This window comes from Tachyglossus aculeatus, chromosome 4 (genome assembly GCF_015852505.1).
Source record: "Tachyglossus aculeatus isolate mTacAcu1 chromosome 4, mTacAcu1.pri, whole genome shotgun sequence".
NCBI classification, from domain to species: Eukaryota; Metazoa; Chordata; class Mammalia; order Monotremata; family Tachyglossidae; genus Tachyglossus; species Tachyglossus aculeatus.
This window is the reverse complement of record NC_052069.1, coordinates 62,576,184-62,599,175: the sequence shown is the minus strand read 5'-3', so window position 1 is coordinate 62,599,175 and position 22,992 is coordinate 62,576,184.

Here is a 22,992-nt window from a genome sequence, read left to right as displayed (position 1 = left end):
CACCATCAGGAGCGGTTGAGGATTCTGAAACACTGGCACTCCATCCGTGAGCTTGTGTCATCTTTATTATTATTACTGTTATCACTAATAGCAATAATAATGGTATTTAAGTGCTTGCTGTGTGCTGAATATGGTTCTAAGCACTGGGGTAGATACAGCTTCATCAGGTTGGCCTCAGTCCCTGTCCCACGAGAGGCTCACCGTCTCAAGTGGGAGGGAAAACAGGTATCCCATTCCCATTTTATAGGTGAGGATAAGGAGGCCCAGAGAAGTTGTGTGGCTTGCCCCAGATGCCACAGCGGAGGTGGGATTAGAACCTGGGTCCTCTGACTCCCAAGCTCCATATTGTTTCCACTGAGCCACACTTCCCCCCCGGACTTCCTCAGCTACAGGCTCCCTTTCCTCCTATGCCAAGGATGGTTTAGGGCAGAAAAGTCTAGAACTCACTGGGTCCCATCCCACGAGAAGCCCCTCCTCCCCCTCTCTATCCCCCCCGCCTTACCTCCTTCCCTTCCCCACAGCACCTGTATATATGTATATGTTTGTATGTATTTATTACTCTATTTATTTTACATGTACATATTTATTCTATTCATTTTATTCTGTTAGTATGTTTTGTTTTGTTCTCTGTCTCCCCCTTCTAGACTGTGAGCCCACTGTTGGGTAGGGACCATCTTTATACGTTGACAACTTGTACTTCCCAAGTGCTTAGTACAGTGCTCTGCACACAGTAAGCACTCAATAAATACGATTGAATGAATGAATGAATGAATGAATGAGAAGGGGGTGGTCCACAGTGTCGAAGGCAGCTGAGAGGTCGAGGAGGATTAGGATAGAGTAGGAGCCGTTGGATTTGGCAAACAGTAGGTCACTGGTGACCTTTGAGAGAGCAGTTTTTGTGGAATGTAGGGGATGGAAGCCAGATTGGAGGGGGTCGAGGAGAGAGTTGGCATTGAGGAATTCGAGGCAGCGAGTGTAGACGACTCGTTCAAGGAGTTTGGAAAGGAATGGTAGGAGGGAGATAGGGCGATAACTAGAAGGGGAGGTGGGGTCAAGAGAGGGTTTTTTAGGATGGGGGAGACGTGGGTATGTTTGAAGGCAGAGGGGAAGGAACCACTGGAGAGTGAGCATTTGAAGATGAAAGTTAAGGAGGGGAGGAGGGAAGGGGGGAGAGATTTCATAAGATGAGAGGGAATGGGTCAGAAGCACAGGTGGCCAGAGTAGCACTTGAGAGGAGGGAGGAGATCTCATCTGAGGATACTGCTGGGAAGGATGAGAGAGTAGCAGAGAGGGTTGAGAGCAGGGGGCGTTGGAGAAGCGGGAGGAGTGACTTTGGGGAGCTCAGACATGATGGAGTTAATTTTACTAATGAAGTAGGAGGCCAGATTGTTGGGGGTCAGTGAAGGAGGAGGGGGAGGAACCGGGGGCCTGAGAAGGGAGTTAAATGTACGGAAGAGCTTACGGGGATGATGGGCATGGGTGTCAAGAAGGGAGGAGAAATAGTTTTGTCTGGCAGAGGAGAGGGCAGAGTTAAGGCAGGAAAGGATAAACTTGAAGTGGACAAGGTTGGCTTGATGTTTAGACTTTCGCCAGCAGCATTCAGCAGCTCCAGCATAAGAGCGAAGGAGGCGGACAGTGGCGGTGATCCAGGGCTGTGGGTTAGTGGTACGAGAGCGGTGAAGGGAAAGGGGAGTGAGCGAGTCGGGTTGAGTAGAGAGGGTAGAGTTGAGAGCGGTAATCTGATCATCAAGATTGGGTAGAGAGGAAAGGGAGGCAAGGTGGGGTGTGAGGTGCTCAGAAAGATGGATGGAGTCGAGGGAGCAGAGGTCTCTGTGAGGTAGTGCTGTGGGGAGGGGAAGGAGATAGGGCAGGGAGGATGGGGAGGAGGAAAGGAATAAGGGGGCTCAGTCTGGGAAGGCCTCCTGGAGGAGGTATGCTCTCAATAGGGCTTTGAAGGGAGGAAGAGAGCTAACTCGGCAGATGTGTGGAGGGAGGGCGTTCCAGGCCAGGGGAAGGACATGGGCCTGGGGTTGACAGCGGGACAGGCGAGAACAAGAACTAACCCCAGCACTTAGTACAGTGCCTGGCACATAGGAAGTGCGTAACAAATACCACAATTATAATTATCATTTTTATTATTAAAATTGTCTTATCTACAAGTATAAGAGTGAAGCACCCACTCCAATCCTGATTCCTGGGCCCATCCCCTCTTCTTTAGGTGAACAGTCATTTTTTTCTTTTTAAAACTGATAGCTGAAAGATGCAGATGATGATAATAATCAACCTTTGGTCAAAGCACTGTCCTGGACTCTTCTGGGAGTCTAATAGAGGTGGACAGCATAGTCTCTGCCCTCAAGGCCCGTGCAGTCTGGTGGGAGAGACGGTCACAAGGTGGTTGGTATTTGCAGGTGGGAGGAAAAGAGAGTGGAAGTTTGGCTAGACTTCAGCTCTCCCCATCTTCAAAGCTTTTCCCAAATCCCACCCCCTCTAACTCAATTTATTATTTTCCTCCCCAGCTCTCATTCCCCCAACTATTATCTATGTGCTTTTACACGATCTCTGCAGTTTGGCAGTCTTGAACTCTCATTGTACTTTCGTACCTGTTAATAATAATAATAACAATAATAATAATAATAATAATAGCATTTATTAAGCGCTTACTATGTGCCAAGCACTGTTCTAAGTGCTGGGGAGGTTACAAGGTGATCAGGTTGTCCCACGGGGGGCTCACAGTTTTAATCCCCATTTTACAGATGAAGGAACTGAGGCCCAGAGAAGTTAAGTGACTTGCCCAAAGTCACACAGCTGACAATTGGCGGAGCCGGGATTCAAACCCATGACCTCTGACTCCAAAGCCTGTGCTCTTTCCACTGAGCCACGCTGCTTCTCTATTTGTCTTTTTGTCTGCTCTACTATGTCAGTGCTTCTTAGAAAAGCAGTTTAGAGAAGCCAAAGTCTGGTGGAAAGATCATGGGTCTGGGGGCCAGGGGACCTGGTTTCTTAATCCTGGCTCCGCCACTTGCCTGCTGGATGACCTTGGATGAGTCACTTAATTTCTCTGTGCCTCAGTTTCCTCAACTGTAAAATGGGTACAGTTCCAAGTGTATAGATGACGCAGAAGGGAGACTGTGAGCCCGTTGTGGGCAGGAAATGTGGCTGTTGTTATAGTGTACTCTCCCAAATGCTTTGTACAGTGCTTTGCACACAGTAAATGAACGAATCAAATGACTGAATTCATTCATTCAATCGTATTTACTGAGCGCTTACTGTGTGCAGAGCACTGTACTGAGCGCTTGGGAAGTACAAGTTGGCAACATATAGAGACGGTCCCTACCCAACAGCGGGCTCACAGTCTAGAAGGGGGAGACAGACAACAAAACAAAACATATAAACCAATAATATAAATAGAATAAATATGTACAAGTAAAATAAATAGAGTAATAAATACGTACAAACATATATACATATATACAGGGGCTATGGGGAGGGGAAGTGGGAGAGGAAGGAGGGGGCTCAGTCTGAATGAATGAAAGGGAGCCAGGGAAAAAAGGGCTTAAGTGGGGAAGGCCTTTTGGAGGAGATGTGACCTTAATAAGGTTTTGAAGGTGGGGAGAGTGGGGCTCTAGCATATATTCGTTCGTTCATTCAATCGTATTTATTGAGCGCTTACTCTGTGCAGTAACATGCACAGTATATGGAGGGGGAAGGAGTTTCAGGCTAGGGAGGGGATGTGGGAAAGGGGCCAACAGGAAGATAGCTGAGACTGGGTAACTGTGAGTAAACTGGCGCTAGAAGAGTTGAGGGAGAAGGCTGGCCTGTAGTAGAAAATCAGTGAGGGAAGGTCGGAGGGGACGAGCTGAATGAGTGCTTTAAAGCCGACAGCAAGGAGTTTCTGTTCGATGAGAAGGTGGATGGATAGCCATTGGAGGTCCTTGAAGAGTGGCGAGATATGGACTGAAAGTTTGGATTGGAGAGCAGGGGTAAATAATTCATTGCCTCCATACTTAGGCCCAGAGGCATGGAGATAAAATAGCAAGTCAGAAAGTGTAAAACCAACCATAAATTTTAAACTCTTGTATAACAAAATGGAATTATACGGTGTGTTCATTTCATTTACTTCTTTAGTGTCCAAATGGCACACAAATACCACTCAACCTCAAGATAGTTCTGATGCTCCTAATTCTGTCTTACACAGTGCTCTGCACACAGTAAGCGCTCAATAAATACAATTGATTGATTGATTGATTGATTGCCTTGAGTTTTTTTTGTGTTAGTGACATCTAAACCATGATTTAGAAACACTCATGCTGGGTTAAAATCACTTAGGACAAGTGTAGAAATGGGTATTTGGTCTGGAGCCTAATGGGTGAGAGCAGTACAGATGGACTCCAAGGCAGGAAACCCTGGTGTTTTTTGTTTGTTTGTTTTTTTATGGTATTTATTAAGTGCTTACTGTGTGCCAGACACTATACTAAGCACTGGAGTAATAATAATATTTATAACAATGGTGTATATTAAGCACTTACTATGTGCAAAGCACTGTTCTAAGTGCTGGAGAGGTTACAAGGTGATCAGGTTGTCCCACGGGGGCTCACAGTCTTAATCCCCATTTTACAGATGAGGAACTGAGGCACAGAGAAGTTAAGTGACTTGCCCGAAGTCACACAGCTGACAATTGGCAGAGCCAAGATTTGACTTGTACATATTTACTATTCTATGTATTTTGTTAATATATTTTGTTTTGTTGTCTGTCCCCGCCTTCTAGACTGTGAGCCCGTTGTTGGGTAGGGACCATCTCTATATGTTGCCAACTTGTACTTCCCAAGTGCTTAGTACAGTGCTCTGCACACAGTAAGCGCTCAATAAATACGATTGAATGAATGAATGAATGACCTCTGACTCCAAAGCCGGTGCTTTTTCCACTGAGCCACGCTGCTCAAACTAATCATATTGGATACAGCTTTATTCCCCATTTTACAGATGAGGTAACCAAGGCACAGAGAAGTGAAATGACTTACCCAGGGTCACACAGCAGACAAATGGCAGAGCCAGGATTAGAACCCAGTTCCTTTTTTAAAATGGTATTACTATGTGCCAAGCACTGACTGAGCGCTGGGGTAGATATGAGTAACTCAGGTTGGACACAGTCCATGTCCCACATGGGGCTCACAGTCTTAATCCCCATTTTACAGATGAGGTAACTGAGGCACAGAGAAGTCAAGTGACTTGTCCAAGGTCACACAGCAGACACGTGGAGGAGCCAGGATTAGAATCCAGTTTCTTCTGACTCCCATGCGCTAGCCAAGTGGCCACAGTGCTTGTCAGATTCACGCAGGTTACATAGCTTTGGGACTACTTTAGTACAGTGCTCTGCACACAGTAAGCGCTCAATAAATACGATTGAACGAGTGAATGCCTGGAGTTGCAGAGGAGGAGAGGAATCGGGTGGGGGCCGAAGGCAGGCCAACAAGAAAGATGAACGAAAAACCAAAATAAGGCTGCAGCAGCGACAGCCTTTACCAGCAAGAGGAGACCAGTAAAACTCTGCGGAAAGACTAGATTTGTTTTTTTCTGACGTGATGCTCCTTGACGCTATCATCATCATCATCAATCGTATTTATTGAGCGCTTACTATGTGCAGAGCACTGTACTAAGCGCTTGGGAAGTACAAATTGGCAACATATAGAGACGGTCCCTACCCAACAGTGGGCTCACAGTCTAAAAGACGCTATCTTACCACATAAGTTCCCTGAGGACAGGGATCATGTCTACTAACTCTACTGTATTTTCCCTAGCGCTTAGGGCAGTGTTCTGCATAAAGTACTCTATAAATACCCCTGTTTGATAGTTTCAAAATCCACCTACCACAGCGTAAACGGAAACTACAAAGCAAGTTTACAAAAATCCACCAGAGGGAGGCAAACTGAAAGATAAATTTCACACCTACTTGGCTGCTTTGATGGCAGAACAATAATAATAATAATAATAATGGCATTTATTAAGCACTTACTATGTGCAAAGCACTGTTCTAAGCGCTGGGGAGGTTACAAGGTGATCAGGTTGTCCCACGCGGGGTGAAGGGATGTAATACTCTGATAGTTATCATCAATCGTATTTATTGAGCGCTTACTGTGTGCAGAGCACTGGACTAAGCGCTTGGGAAGTACAAATTGGCAACATATAGAGACAGTCCCTACCCAACAGTGGGCTCACAGTCTAAAAGATAGTTGTTCGGTACTGTCACGAAACGTTTTTCCAGGGTACACGTTTAGCGGCTTATAGTTCCCGGGAGCCTACTTGCTCGTAGAGAAATCAAAATTGTTTTAGTCGACTTTGAAAATAATAAGCCCTCCATAAATATCATTGATTGATTGACTTGAATACTTCTGACTCCCAACAAACAGTAACCTGCCCAAATTAAAGTGCACAGCCGTAAAAATCGTCTAAAACTCATAGCCCTATCTGTTTGCATCCTAAATTCCCTCTGAATGTGTCTTGTCTCTGAAGTAACAGAAAACTCAGGCTCTTTAATCTGAAGTCTGGCTGACTAAATTATTATTATATTATCATAAATAATAATAATAATAATAAGCGCTTAACAAATGCCATTATTATTATTATTTATAATAATATAATGATAATTGTGGTATTCGTTAAGCCCTTACAATGTGCCAAGCATTATACTAAGTGCTGGGGCTGATACAAGATAAGTGAGTCCCATATCGGGGCTCACTGTCTAAACCTTTATGAACTAGGAAGGGATTGCCCGGGAGAACAGGCCGAGAATATCAATTATTAGAGATTGAGGTGAAAATTAAATTAGAAAATGAATGGCTCAGGAAGTAGCCAGAATTATAAGAGGCTCTTTTTACCTCTTGGGGTAGATACACTATAATTAGGTTGGACACGGTCCCTGTCCCACAGGGGACTCACAGTGCTCAGTGCTTAGAACAGTGCTTGGCACATAGTAAGCGCTCAACAAATATCATCATCATTTTTATTATTATTATCCAAATCTTTCTGAACAAAGAAAGGATTGCTCAGGAGAACAGACTGAGAATGTCTATTATTAGAGACTGAGAGGAAAATTCAATTAGGAAGGGGATGACTCGGGAAATAGCCAGGATTATAAGAAGCTCTTCTTACCTCTTGATTCCCAACCTGAATTACTGTCGTTTCAGTAATGCTGAAAAATCGTTTTCATCCCCCAAATTACTGGGGGATGTATATGTGTTCATTCATTAAATCGCATTTATTGAGCACTTACTGTGTGCAGAGCACTGTACTAAGCGCTTGTAGTATATCAATCGTATTTATTGAGCACTTACTATGTGCAGAGCACTGTACTAAGCGCTTGGGAAGTACAAGTTGACAACATATAGAGACAGTCCCTACCCAACAGTGGGCTCACAGTCTAAGTATGTGTAGTAGCAGCAGCAGTAGTATTAGTAATAATAATGTTAATAATAATGATAACATTTATTAAGCACTTACTATATGCAATGCACTGTTCTAAGCACTGGGGAGGTTACAAGGTGATCAGGTTGTCCCATGGGGGGCTCACAGTCTTCATCCCCATTTTACAGATGAGGGAACTGAGGCCCAGAGAAGTGAAGTGACTTGCCCAAAGTCACACAGCTGACAATCGGCAGAGCTGGGATTCAAACCCATGACCTCTGACTCCAGAGCCCGTGCTCTTTCCACTGAGCCACGCTGCTGGTGGTGGTGGTGGAATTTATTACGCACTTAACTGTGTGCAAAGCACAGTATTAAGCACTAGGAAAAAATACAAGGGTGAGAATTACATGTATTCCATTACTCCACTACATGCTGGAGAAGCAGCGTGGCTCAGTGGAAAGAGCCCGGGCTTTGGAGTCAGAGGTCATGGGTTCAAATCCTGGCTCCGCCAATTGTCAGCTGGGTGACTTTGGGTGAGTCACTTCACTTCACTGGGCCTCAGTTCCCTCTTCTGGAAAATGGGGATGAAGACTGTGAGCCCCACATGGGACAACCTGATTACCTTGTAACCTCCCCAGCGCTTAGAACAGTGCTTTGCACATAGTAAGTGCTTAATAAATGCAATCATTATTATTATTATTATTATGTATTCCTTAGCCCTTAAGAACCTCAGAATCTAATTAGACTCTAAGCTTGTTGTGGGCAGGGGACACGTCTACCAACTCTGTCTACATTTCTACATTGGAGAAGCAGCGTGGCTCAGTGGAAAGAGCCCGGGCTTTGGAGTCAGACATCGTGGGTTCGAATCCCGGCTCCGCCACAAGTCTGCTGTGTGACCTTGGGGAAGTCACTTAACTTCTCTGAGCCTCAGTTACCTCATCTGTAAAAATGGGGATTAAGACTGTGAGCCCTACGTGGGACAACTTGATCACATTGTATCCCCCCCAGCGCTTAGAACAGTGCTTTGCACACAGTAAGCGCTTAACAAATGCCATTATTATTATTATTATTATTATTATTTCTACCAACTCTCACGCACTTAGCACTGTGCTCTTTACCCAGTAAGTGCTCAATAAGTATGACTGAATGAATGATTGAGGGGACTAAACAGACACATAAGGAGAGATAAAACAGTAAGAATATGAAACAGCATAAAAGGCAAGGATGAAAGCAGATATGGAAATAAAATCAATAATAATAATGGCATTTATTAAGCACTTACTAGGTGAAAAGCACTGTTCTAAGCACTGGAGGAATCAAAAAGGCAGAAGGGTACTCTGGCTAGCAGAGTGGAGTTTCAGGCTCCTAGCAGCTCAGCCTCCAACGGTAGCTGCCGCAGCTTCGACCTACCTGAAATTTGCCATTTTGTGTGAGGCGAGTCAGGTCGTAATTGAGGCCTCAGGATGATTCACTCATTCAATCGTATTTATTGAGCGCTTACTGTGTGCAGAGCACCGTACTAAGCGCTTGGAAAGTACAATTTGGCAACAAATAGAGGCAACAACGGATGATGCGGTCAGGGAGCTGGACGAGGCGGGCTACCATCGAGGCAGCTCGGTTATCCAGTGGGTCGAGAGACCAAGGGCGTGCTCTGCTGCTGCTCGGTCTCTATTCATAATAATAATGGCATTTATTAAGCGCTTACTATGTGCAAAGCACTGTTCTAAGCACTGGGGAGGTTCCAAGGTGATCAGGTTGTCCCACGGGGGGCTCACAGTCTCAATCCCCATTTTACAGCTGAGGGAACTGAGGCCCAGAGAAGTTCAGTGACTTGCCCAAAGTCACACAGCTGACAGTTGGCAGAGTGGGATTTGAACCCATGACCTCTGACTCCAAAGCCCATGCTCTTTTCCACTGAGCCATGCTGCTTCTCATGCTCTGCACATGCATGTTCTATGTATGTGTAGATGTATTATAAGCTGTACCTCAGTAAGACAGTCATGTTTACTGAGTCCTTACTAAAGGCTAAGTATGATAGTATTAGTTTGTTAAGTGCTTACTATGTGCAAAGCACTGTTTTAAGCGCTGGGGAGGTTCCAAGGTGATCAGGTTGTCCCACAGGGGGCTCACAGTTTTAATCCCCATTTTACAGATGAGGGAACTGAGGCACAGAGAAGTTAAGATTGTGAGCCCACTGTTGGGTAGGGACTGTATATGTTGCCAACTTGTACTTCCCAAGCGCTTAGTACAGTGCTCTGCACACAGTAAGCACTCAATAAATACGATTGATGATGATGATTGTCTCTATATGTTGCCAACTTGTACTTCCCAAGCGCTTAGTACAGTGCTCTGCACACAGTAAGCGTTCAATAAATGCGATTGATTGATTAAGTGACTATTAAAGGTTTGGGAGAGCATAGTACATCAATATAGCAGACACATTCCCTGCCCACAAAGAGCTTACTGTCTAGAGGGGGAAATAGACATCAATATAAATAAATAAGTGCTATTCATTCATTCAATCATATTTATTGAGCGATTACTGTGTGCGGAACACTGTACTAAGTGCTTGGGAAGTACAAGTCAGCAACATACAGAGACGGTCCCTACCCAATAACGGGCTCAAAATCTAGAACGGGGAGACAGACAACAAAAGAGAGAAGCAGCGTGGCTCATTGGAAAGAGCACGGGCTTTGGAGTCAGAGGTCATGGGTTCGAATCCCAGCTCCACCACATGTCTGCTGTGTGACCTTGGGCAAGTCACTTAACTTCTCTGAGCCTCAGTTCCCTCATCTGTAAAATGGGGATTAAGACTGTGAGCCCCACGTGGGACAACTTGATCACCTTGTATTCCCCCCAGCGCTTAGAACAGTGCTCTGCACATAGTAAGCGCTTAACAAATGCCATCATTATTATTATTATTATTATAAAACAAAACATGTAGACAGGTGTCAAAATCGTCAGAACAAATAGAATTATAGCTATATGCACATCATTAACAAATTAAATAGAATAGTAAATATGTACAAGTAAAATCAATAGAGTAATAAATCTGTACAGATATATACAAGTGCTGTGGGGAGGGGAAGGAGGTTGGGGGGGATGGGGAGGAGGAGAGGAAAAAGGGAGCTCAGTGTGAGAAGGCCTCCTGGAGGAGGTGAGCTCTCAGTAGGGCTTTGAAGGGAGGAAGAGAGCTAGCTTGGCGGAGGGGCAGAGGGAGGGCATTCCAGGCCAGGGGAAGGACGTGGGCCGGGGGTCGATGGTGGGACAGGCGAGAACGAGACACGGTGAGGAGGTTAGTGGTGGCAGAGGAGCGGAGGGTGCGGGCTGGGCTGGAGAAGGAGAGAAGGGAGGTGAGGTAGGAGGGGGCGAGGGGATGGACAGCCTTGCTGCGTCGGGTGGGATGAATAAAGGGAGCAAGTCAGGATGACGCAGAAAGGAGTGGAAGAAAAGGAAAAGACAGCTTAGTCAGGGAAGACCTCTTGGAGGAGACGGGCCTTCAATCAGGCTTTGAAAAAGGGGAAGAGTAATTGTCTTCCAGATATGAAGAGGGAGGGTGTTCCAAGTCAGAGGCAGGATGCGGGCACAAGGTCAGCGGTGAGATTCACTGAGAAGGTTGACATTAGAGGAAAGAAGTTTGCAGGCTGGGTCATAGTAGGAGAGTAGCGAGGTGAGGTAGGAGGGGGCAAGGTGATTGAGGGCTTTAAAGCATTCATTCATTCATTCAGTCGTATTTATTGAGCACTCACTGTGTGCAGAGCACTGGACTAAGCGCTTGGAAGTACAAGTTGACAACACATAGAGACGGTCCCTACCCAACAACGGGCTCACGGTCTAGAAGGGGGGAGACAGACAACAAAACAAAACATGTGGACAGGTGTCAAGTCGTCAGAACAAATAGAATTAAAGCTAAATGCACATCATTAACAAAATAAATAGAATAGTAAATATGGACAAGTAAGATAAATAGAGTAATAAATCTGTACAAACATAGATACAGGTGCTGTGGGGAGGGGAAGGAGGTAGGGCAGAAAGGGGGGGGATGGGGAGGAGGAGAGGAAAAAGGGGGCTCAGTCTGGGCACACCTCCTTTGTGTTCAAGAGTGAAGAGGCAGATTTGATGTCCAGGGAACAGCAGGGAGGCCGGCACCCTGCAGACTTGTAGCTCTGTTCTGGAATTGAATTAGTGATGAAAATGTTATTCATGTGTGCAAGTGTGGCAAAAGACTGTTGTCTTACCCTCTTCCAGCCATTTAGTACAGTGCTCTGCAACCAGTAAGCCCTGAGTAAATACCACTGATTGATTAGTACTATTTATTCCCATCATCAGGTCTTATAGGTTTAGAAAACAACTGCAACACGAAAAATCCAAAAGCTTTGCTATTAAAATCCCACATGAGGTGGATATTCAACTTACTTCTCAGAGAGAAGTAAGAGAAGCAGTGTGGCTCAGTGGAAAAGAGCCCGGGCTTTGGAGTCAGAGGTCATGGGTTCAAATCCCCGCTCCGCCAGTGGTCAGCTGTGTGACTTTGGGCAAGTCACTTCACTTCTCTGAGCCTCAGTTCCCTCATCTGTAAAATGGGGATTAAGACTGTGAGCCCCAAGTGGGACAACTTGATCACCTTGTATCCCCCCAGCGCATAGAACAGTGCTCTGCACATAGTAAGCGCTTAATAAATGCCATCATTATTATTATTATTAGAAAGAACTTTCTGGATACAAAACGGAAAAGACCTTAATAAATTGCAAGATCACTGACTAGACTAGAGAGAAGAAAATGTTTCTCCACAGCCTGTCACGTTTAAGCTTACAGGATCATTTTATTATTTTTATATTCCTTAAAAATAATGTTTCCAATTGACACATTTTCATAGTCATACCATTTTCCCCTGGCTTGTATCTGGCAATACATGAGGTTGAAGAATTAAAGCTTTTAATAAAAAAAAAATGCCTAGATTACTAAAAAGAAGTGTTTCCAGAGAAAAAAGAAGTATTTCTCTAACTCTCTGGATTCATGAATGCTTCCATACCCATCCACTAGTTTATGTAAGACTTCAGATTTCTTCTACAATAAGCCATCTCGCTCGGAAGACACCAACCCTCGGACGGAGTCTGTATTTTTACTGATATAGTGTCAGAACAGTCTAAATGTGACCGACTGTTTATTATTCGCTTGTATTAGCATTCTCCTTTTAGAGTTTCATTTAGTGTGCAAGATGAGTAAATGGTGTCCTCTGTTTGGTTTTCTATTATGCCCTTTGTTTTCGTGAAACTTCGCATAGGGCTTCTGTAGAATGTATTGGTTTCACTTGATAAAAAAAGAACAGTAATTCTCTTCATATTTACATTAGAGGGAAGTGGTTGAACAAAGAAGTTGATTGTGGCCTAGGGAGTCTTTCACCTCAGTCACAGAGAAATTGCATTGACTGTGTCTATGTCTGTATCTACTCCAGTGCTTAGCACAGTGCTTGTCACATAGTAAGTGCTTAACAAATACTGCAATTATTCATTGATTTCTGGGGAAAGACTGGTTTTTTGATTTCCTCCACCCCAGGCTGCTGGATGTTGCACCCCAGAGAAAGCCCTCTTTATTCATTCATTCATTCAATTGTATTTATTGGGCGCTTACTGTGTGCAAAGGCCAAAGGCATGAATTTTCCAGGGTAGAAGCAGGGTGAGGAAGAGCAATTCATCTCCGGGGCAAATTTCTTTCTTCGGTGGAAGTTGGACTGAGACCAGTGTCACTTTGTCCAAGTGTCGGATGGAGATCTTCATCAGTAACTTTTCAATCCATCAATCAATCAATCAGTTGTATTTTTTGAGCGCTTACTGTGTGCAGAGCACTGTACTGGGCGCTTGGGAAGTACAAGTTGGCAACACGTGGAAACGGTCCCTACCCAACAGTGGGCTCACAGTGTAGAAGGGGGAGACAGAGAACAAAATGAAACATATTAACAAGATAAAATAAATAGAATAGATATGTACAAGTAAAATAAATAGAGTACTAAATATGTACAAACATATATACATATATTCAGTTTCCTCAGTGTCTCTTAAGAGCTTAGTACAGTGCTCTGCACACAGTAAGTGCTCAATAAATACTATTGATTGCAAAGTGCTGTACTAAGTGCTTGTGAGAAGAATACAATATAACAATAAACAGACACATTCCTGCCCACAACAAGCTCACAGTCTAGAGGGGGAGGCAGATATTAATATAAATAACTACATTACAGATATATGCATATATGAGAAGCAGCGTGGCTCAGGGGAAAGAGCCCGGGCTTGGGAGTCAGAGGTCATGGGTTCAAATCCCGGCTCTGCCACTTGTCAGCTGTGTGGCCTTGGGCAAGTCATTTAACTTCTTGGGGCTCAGTTCCCTCATCTGTAAAATGGGGATTAAGACTGTGAGCCCCACGTGGGACAACCTGATCACCTTGTATCCTCCCCAGCGCTTAGAACAGTGCTCTGCACATAGTAAGCGCTTAACAAATGCCATCATTATATATATATATACATATATATAGTGATATATATGTATATATATGTATATATACATATACATGATATGTATATATATAATGCTATATAGATATGTGTATATATATATATATATGTATATATATATACATATGCACATGTAATATATGCCATTCTCATTGGCACACCCCGGTTGGTGAAACTCCACAATGGCCACTGTGAAAGCAATTTTGGTGTACAGTGGGGGAGAACATCTGAGTCCATGACAGTGGACAGTGGAAAAGCCCAAAGAAGTTTAATTTTAACCTGGAAATGTTCAGAAAACAGATTGCATCCCCCTTGTAGGAATGCACAAGGGGACACGCAAGTAATTAGCCAATGGGGGATGAAGGGGATGAAGAGAAGCAGTGTGGCTCAGTGGGAAGAGCCTGGGCTTTGGAGTCAGAGGTCATGGGTTCAAATCCCGGCTCTGCCACTTGTCAGCTGTGTGACTTTGGGCAAGTCACTTCACTTCTCTGGGCCTCAGTTACCTCATCTGTAAAATGGGGATTAAGTCTGTGAGTCCCACATGGGACAACCAGATCATCTTGTAACCTTACCAGTGCTTAGAACAGTGCTTTGCACATAGTAAGTGCTTAATAAATGCCATTAAAAAATAAAAGTCTTTCTTACCCTGCTATTTAGATCCAGTGCTTAGAGCAGTGCCTGGCACATATTAAGCGCTTAACAAATACCACAGTTATTATTATCCTAATGGAAACAGCAGAGTTTGGTACCAGAATAACAGAGCAGGACTTTATTTTATGGTATTTGTTAAGGGCTCACTATGTCATCATCATCATCATCATCAATCGTATTTACTGAGCGCTTACTATGTGCAGAGCACTGTACTAAGCATTTGGGAAGTACAAATTGGCAACATATAGAGACAGTCCCTACCCAACAGTGGGCTCACAGTCTAAAAGGGGAAGACAGAGAACAAAACCAAACATACTAACAAAATAAAATAAATAGAATAGATATGTACAAGTAAAATAAATAAATAAATAAATAAATAAATAAATAGAGTAATAAATATGTACAAACATATATACATATATACAGGTGCTGTGGGGAAGGGAAGGAGGTAAGAAGTGGGGGATGGAGAGGGGGACGAGGGGGAGAGGAAGGAAGGAACTATATGGAGGCTGGTGTAGATACAAGCTAATCAGGGAGAACACTGTCCCTATCACATTCATTCATTCATTCCATTGTATTTTTTGAGTGCTTAATAATAATAATAATAATAATGGCATTTATTAAGCGCTTACTACGTGCAAAGCACTGTTCTAAGCACTGGGGAGGTTACAAGGTGATCAGGTTGTCCCACGGGGGGCTCACAGTCTTAATCCCCATTTTACAGATGAGGTAACTGAGGCCCAGAGAAGTGAAGTGACTTGCCCAAAGTCATACAGCTGACAATTGGCAGAGCAAGGATTTGAACTCATGACCTCTGACTCCAAAGCCCACGCTCTTTCCACTGAGCCACGCTGCTTTTTAATGTATGTAGAGCACTGTACTAAGTGCTTGGGAGAGTACAATATAACAATATAACATTCATTCATTCATCATTCAGAGAAGCAGCATGGCTTAGTGGAAAGAGCATGGGCTTGGAAGTCAGAGGTCATGGGTTCTAGTTCCGGCTCCTCCACTTGTCAGCTGTGTGACTTTAGGCAAGTCACTTAACTTCTCTGTGCCTCAGTAATCTCATCTGGAAAATGGGGATTGACTGTGAGCCCCACATGGGACAATCTGATACCCTTGTATCTACCCCAGCGCTTAGAACAGTGCTTGGCACAAAGTAAACGCTTAGCAAATACCACCATCATTATTATCGTTATTTATTGAGTGCTTACCATGTGCAGACAGAGCATTGTGCTAAACGCTTGGGACAGTACAATAGAACCATATAACAGGCACATTCCCAGGCTTGCAATCTTACTCTCCAACTTACTGATGAGGTAACTGAGGCACAGAGAAGTGAAGTGACTTGCCCAGGGCCACACAGCAGACAAGCGGAGCCACTCCCAGGTCTGATGCTGCTTCTCAGGGCTTTAGTATCTGCTACTCTCGGTCAAGAATCACATTTCCCCCTTCAAAGCTCACCTCCTCCAAGAGGCCTTCCCAGACTAAGCCCTCCTTTCTTCAGCTCCCCCTCCATCACCCCAACTCACTTCTTTTGCTCTATCCCACCCCACTGCACTTGTATATATACATATCTATAATTCTACTTATTTACATTAATGCCTGTTTACTTGTGTATATATCTATAATTATATTTATTTATACTGATGCTATTGATGCCTGTTTACTTGTTTGATGTCTATCTCCCCCCTTCTAGACTGTAAGCCCACCGTGGGCAGGGGTTGTCTCTCCTGCTGAATTGTACTTTCCAAGCACTTAATACAGTGCCCTGCACAAGGTAGAAGCTCAATAAATACGATTGGATGAATGAAGAATCTGCTGTAGGAGCCAAGTGCTGTTCGGGGGCTAGAAAACAAGCAGCGTGGCTCAGTGGAAAGAGCCCAGGCTTGAGAGCCGGAGGTCATGGATTCTAATCCCGGCTCCACCACTTGTCAGCTGTGTGACTTTGGGCAAGTCACTTAATGTCTCTGTGCCTCAGGTGCCTCATCTGTAAAATGGGGATTAAGACTGAGCCCCATGTGGGACAACCTGATGACCTTGTATCTACCCCAGCGCTTAGAACAGTGCTTGGCACATAGTAAGCACTTAACAAATACTATTTATTATTATTATTATTTTTATTATTATTATCTTGAGAGGCTTTGCCCCAAAAGGTAGAGCAAACAAATGTAGAGAGCAGGGCCAGAAAACTTCAAACCTAAGTGAATGGCATGGCATGCCTCCAGGGCAGCTCAGAAGGCAGCTGTTTCTGAGTCTTATTCATGTTCAGCCTTGCAAACAGCCAGGTGAAACCAGCCTAACTCATTACAGACTAGGAGGAGCTAAGGGGAAATCCATTTATTCTAAAAGAGGCCCGAATTCACAGAATTTTGGATTTCAAACTGGGTTTTTTTTCTCCCTGACTTGCATATGCAATCACCTTTCCAAATGAAGAGCTTAGAGCCAGTATCAAAATGCAAACCTTTCTTCCAGGGCAGGGACCATTCCAAAGGCTCGGTGCCACCAAACACAAGCTAGGGAGATTCCTGTTTTGGTCCTTATTGGTCATTTACCTTCTTCTTTCTCCTCCCTCCTTTTAATAATAATAATAATGGAATTTGTAAAGCACTTTCTATGTGCCAAGCACTGTTCTAAGTGGGTGAGCCCACTGTTGGGTAGGGACTGTCTCTATACGTTGCCAACTTGTACTTCCCAAGCGCTTAGTCCAGTGCTCTGCACACAGTAAGTGCTCAATAAATATGATTGACTGAGGTAGTCATGTTGTCCTACGTGGGGCTTACAGTCTTAATCCCCATTTTACAGATGAGGTCACTGAGGCCCAGAGAAGTGAAGTGACTTGTCCAAAGTCACACAGCTGACAAGTGGCAGAGGCGGGATTAGAACCCATGATCTCCCACTCCCAAACCCAGGCTCTTTCTGCTAAGCCACACTGCTTGTCAGGTGCTCCATTCTTACGAAGCAACTAGTATATTACACAGCATCAGGCATTAGAGAAGCAGCTTGGCTCAATGGAAAGAGCACAGGCTTGGGAGTCAGAGGTCATGGGTTCTAATCCTGGCTCCACCACCTTGTCAGCTGTGTGACTTTGGGAAAGTCACTTAACTTCTCTGGGCCTCAGTTACCTCATCTGGAAAATGGGGATTAAGACTGTGAGCCCCATGTGGGACAACCTGATTACCTTGTATCTCCCCCAGTGCTTAGAACAGTGCTTGGCACATAGTAAGCGCTTAACAAATACCAGAATTATTATTATTATCAAGGAGACAATAAATGCGACTACTATGACTACTGATTGTGGTACTTTTTAAGTGTTAGACTGTGAGCCTACTGTTGGGTAGGGACTGTCTCTATATGTTGCCAATTTGTACTTCCCAAGTGCTTAGTACAGTGCTCTGCACATAGTAAGCGCTCAATAAATATGATTGATGATGATGATGATGAAGTGTTAGTATGTGTCAAGCACTGTACAAAGCTCTGAGGAAGGTGCAAGATAATCAGTTCAGACACAGTCCCTGTCCCACATGGGACTCGCAGCTTAAGTGGGACAGACAATAACTATTTAATCTTCATATTACACTGAGGAAACTGAGGCCCAGAAGAGTTAAGTGAGGCAGGCATGTGGCAAGGCCAGGATTAGAACCCAGGCCCACCCATGTTCTTCCCCTAAGCCACAGCATATCCCTGGGGTGGATATATTTCAGGGTGATCATAACTTGGAGCATGCTTAATATTTAGACTGTGAGCCCACTCTTTTAGACTGTGAGCCCACTGTTGGGTAGGGACTGTCTCTGTGTGTTGCCAATTTGTACTTCCCAAGCGCTTAGTACAGTGCTCTGCACATAGTAAGCGCTCAATAAATACGATTGATGATGATGATGATGATTTATCGACAGCAGGCTGGAGCCCCCGGCCCTGACAAAAGAAACACAGAGTACGCTCGGCTAACTGGAACAAGTTCGTTAAGCTTCTGACACGACTTGGTGGAAGCGTGCCTGGTTTTGTTAGAAGCAGGGGTGCCCTGACTGGTCTATTTATTATAATTATTATTTATAATAATATATTAATTATATATATAATATATACAATTATTTATTTATTATAATAATTTATTTATTACAACAAATAATAATTTATTATAATAAATATAAATAAACAATAATTTGTTATAATAATAATAAAAAATTATTAAGCTCTTACTATGTGCAAAGCACTGTTCTAAGCTCTGGGGAGGTTACAAGGTTATCAGGTTGTCCCCCGGGGGGCTCACAGTCTTAATTCCCATTTTACACATGAGGTAACTGAGGCCCAGTGAAGTGACTTGCCCAAAGTCACACAGTTGGCAACTGGCGGAGCCGGGATTTGAACCCATGACCTCTGACTCCAAAGCCCGGGCTCTTTCCACAGAGCCACACTGCGGGGTAGCAGATTTGGTCCTGTTCAGTTTTTCTATGTAGCCACGTCGGAGAATGTGTCAGGCCAGGTTGGTGATGATGATGAAGAAAGAAGCAGCGTTTCTTGAGAAGAAACTTTAGAGGTCATTCATTCATGCATTCAATTGTATTTATTGAGCGCTTACTGTGTGCACAGCACTGTACTAAGCGCTTGGAAAGTACAATTCGGCAACAAATAGAAGCAATCCCTGCCCAACAACGGCCTCACAGTCTAGAAGGGGGGAGACAGACATCAAAACAAGTTAACAGGCATCAATAGCATCAGTACAAATACATGGAATTATAGATATTTACACATCATTAATAAAATAAACAGAATAATAAATACGAACATATATGCTGGCAAGACAAAGACTCTATCCCGCTTTCAGCCTTCCTTTCTGTTTTCTCCTTCGGGATTATATTGGAAAAAGGAGCTGGAAGTGCAGAGAAATGGCGTCTCTCAGGTTTCAAGTTTGAGGATGAGGATTCGCTGGGCCTGTGGTTCACTTGGGTTAGTACCCAATATCAAAAATATAAATATTCCAGGGTTAATATGTAAGTATGTGAATTTGTTAATATGTTTTGTTTTTTTGTCTGTCTCCCCCTTCTAGACTGTGAGCCCGCTGTTGGGTAGGGACCGGCTCTAGATGTTGCCGACTTGTACATCCCAAGCGCTCAGTACAGTGCTCTGCACACAGTAAGCGCTCAGCAAATACAATTGAATGAATGAATGAATGGACAGAAGCGTCATCTTGATCATACTGCGACCCGGCAACCTTCCCAAGCAGTAGTTGGGAAGGTAAATTCCGATTACGTTTATCACATAGATCAAGCCCAGACTGAACCGCACAGGCAACACAGAGGGAACTCACCACACCATCTGCAGATTATGTTTCTCAGTAGTAATATAATTGCTCAGGCAGACATGCCCACAGGGTATCACAGGACTGTATTTTAGCCAGTTTCCCTAGCTTGTGATGACGTGTCATGTGTCTGTTGAGAGATTAAAGGTTTTTGAATTCTTGCAATATTTTATATGTACACATATACACATATACAATGAAATAAATTGAATTCCAAAATTGTCAAAACACGGGGGAAAGAAGACTCTAAAGAGTGGCAAATTATTTTCAGAGACACTGAAAGGTGTTCTCTTAGGATGGGGCAAGCTTTATGAGCAATGCTAGCACACTGAAAAACAAAACGTGGAGTGGATGGAGGTAATAGGTTTGAAAGGCTGAGATAATAGTACTTACCTAATATGGTCACTGGTTATTACTTTCAATTTTAGGAAGATGCAGACGCTAATGGTCAGATTGACCCCAAATTAATAGAACATTCTATTAATCACAGCTAAAGAAAATGTGAATATGTTGAGGAACGACATTTATTCAAGGTGGTATAATTGAGTATAGGCTATCCCTGAACAGTCTGAAGGGATTTAAATGCTGTTTTGAAATAACACATTTTGGCCCTCAGGAATTCACAGAATTTTCATACACACGGAACTACATACTCCTTATTTATTCACCAGTCCATTCTTCCTATCTTTAAATTATTTTGTTTCTGTCTCCCACTTCACATAAATTCCTTGGATCACGTCTTTGACGTCTTTCAAAGTAGTAAGAGTATAAGGATATTTATGGAAGTGCTGTGGGGCTGGGGTATCAAAGTGTCTCTATATGTTGCCAACTTGTACTTCCCAAGCGCTTAGTACAGTGCTCTGCACACAGGAAGCGCTCAATAAATATGATTGATTGATTGATTGATTGCTTAAGGAGATATACGGCCAAGTGCAGACTTGAAACGGCGGTGGGGCGGGCAAATAGGGGAAATGAGGCCTCGTGGGGGAGATTCATTTATTCATTCATTCAATTGCATTTATTGAGCACTTACTGTGTGCAGAGCACTGTACTAAGCGCTTGGAAAGTACAATTTGGCAACAGATAGAGACAATCCCTACCCAACAATGGGCTCACAGTCTAGAATGGGATTTAAGGAGGGCTTTGAAAGCGGGGAAAATGTTGGACTGTAGGTTAAGTGTGGGGCGGACGGACGGACGGACAGTCGGATCAGGTAGAGGCATCATCATCATCATCAATCGTATTTATTGAGCGCTTACTGTGTGCAGAGCACTGTACTAAGCGCTTGGGAAGTCCAAGTTGGCAACATATAGAGACAGTCCCTACCCAACAGTGGGCTCACAGTCTAAAAGGGGGAGACAGAGAACAAAACCGAACATACTAACAAAATAAAATAAATAGAATAGATATGTACAAGTAAAATAAATCAATAAATAGAGTAACAAATATGTACAAACATATCATCATCATCATCAATCGTATTTATTGAGCGCTTACTGTGTGCAGAGCACTGTACTAAGCGCTTGGGAAGTCCAAGTTGGCAACATATACAGTCCCTACCCAACAGTGGGCTCACAGTCTAAAAGGGGGAGAAAGAGAACAAAACCAAACATACTAACAAAATAAAATAAATAGAATGGATATGTACAAGTAAAATAGAGTAACAAATATGTACAAACATATATACATATATACAGGTGCAGTGGGGAAGGGAAGGAGGTGAGATGGGGGGGATGGAGAGGGGGACGAGGGGGAGAGGAAGGAAGGGGCTCAGTCTGGGGCGGTGGACATTGGGCTTACTGGTCCCCCTCCCGCCCTTCTCCTGTTTGCAAAAAGCTTTCCCATCACCCATTTGTAGCCCCCTCAGGTCCGTCTCGGAGTTGGGCAGATTTGTCATCCACTTTGGACCATGGAGAAGCAACGTGGCCTAGCGCAAAGAGCGCGGGCCTGGGTTCTACTCGTGGCTCGGCCACTTGTCTGTCGGGTGAACTCGTCTGTTCAACTTCTCTGTGCCTCAGTTCTCTCCCCCTCTAGACTGTAAGCTCGTTGCGGGCAGGAATGCGTCTTTATTGTTGTACTATACTCTCCCAAGTGCCTAGGACAATGCTTTGCCCACGGTAAGCGCTCGATAAATATGGTTGAACTGAATCGAATTGAATGAAGGGGGAGGGAGTTTCAGGCCTGAGGGAGGATGTGGACAAGGATTTCTCATAAAATTCAGCCCTAAATTCATTATTCTCCTAAAGCCTCCAAATAGTAGGATTAGTAGCAGGGGCCTAGCCAGTTCATTCATTCATTCAATCGTATTTACTGAGCGCTCACTGCGTGCAGAGCACTGTACTACGAGCTTGGGAAAGTACAATATATCAATAGAGACAATCCCTACCCACAATGAGCTCACAGTTTAGAGGTCCCGCTTGAGCCCTGAGAAACGGTATTTCGACCGAACCTAGAGTCCCCAACCCCACACAGCGGGATTGTCTCTATTTGCTGCTGAATTGTACTTTCCAAGCGCTTAGTATAGTGCTCTGCACACAGTAAGCACTCAATAAATTCATTCATTCAATCGTATTTATTGAGCACTTACTGTGTGCAGAGCACTAGACTAAGCCCTTGGGAAGTACAAGTGGGCAACAGATAGAGATGGTCTCTACCGAACAATGGCCTCACAGTCTAGAAGGGGGAGACAAGACAACAAAACAAAACATGTAGACAGGTGTCAAAAACGTTAGAATAAATAGAATTATAGCTATATGCACATCATTAATATAGTACATATGTACAAGTAAAATAGAGTAATAAATATGTACAAATATATACAAGTGCTGTGGGGAGGGGAAGGAAGTAGAGCGGGGTGGGAGCGATGGGGAGGAGGAGAGGAAAATGGGGGCTCAGTGTGGGAAGGCCTCCTGGAGGAGGTGAGCTCACAGTAGGGCTTTGAAGGGAGGAAGAGAGCTAGTTTGGCAGATGTCAGGAGGGAGGGCATTCCGGGCCAGGGGGAGGACATGGGCCGGGGGTCAAAGGCAGGGCAGGCGAGAACGAGGCACGGTGAGGACTGTGAGCCCACTCTTTTAGACTGTGAGCCCACTGTTGGGTAGGGACTGTCTCTATATGTTGCCAATTTGTACTTCCCAA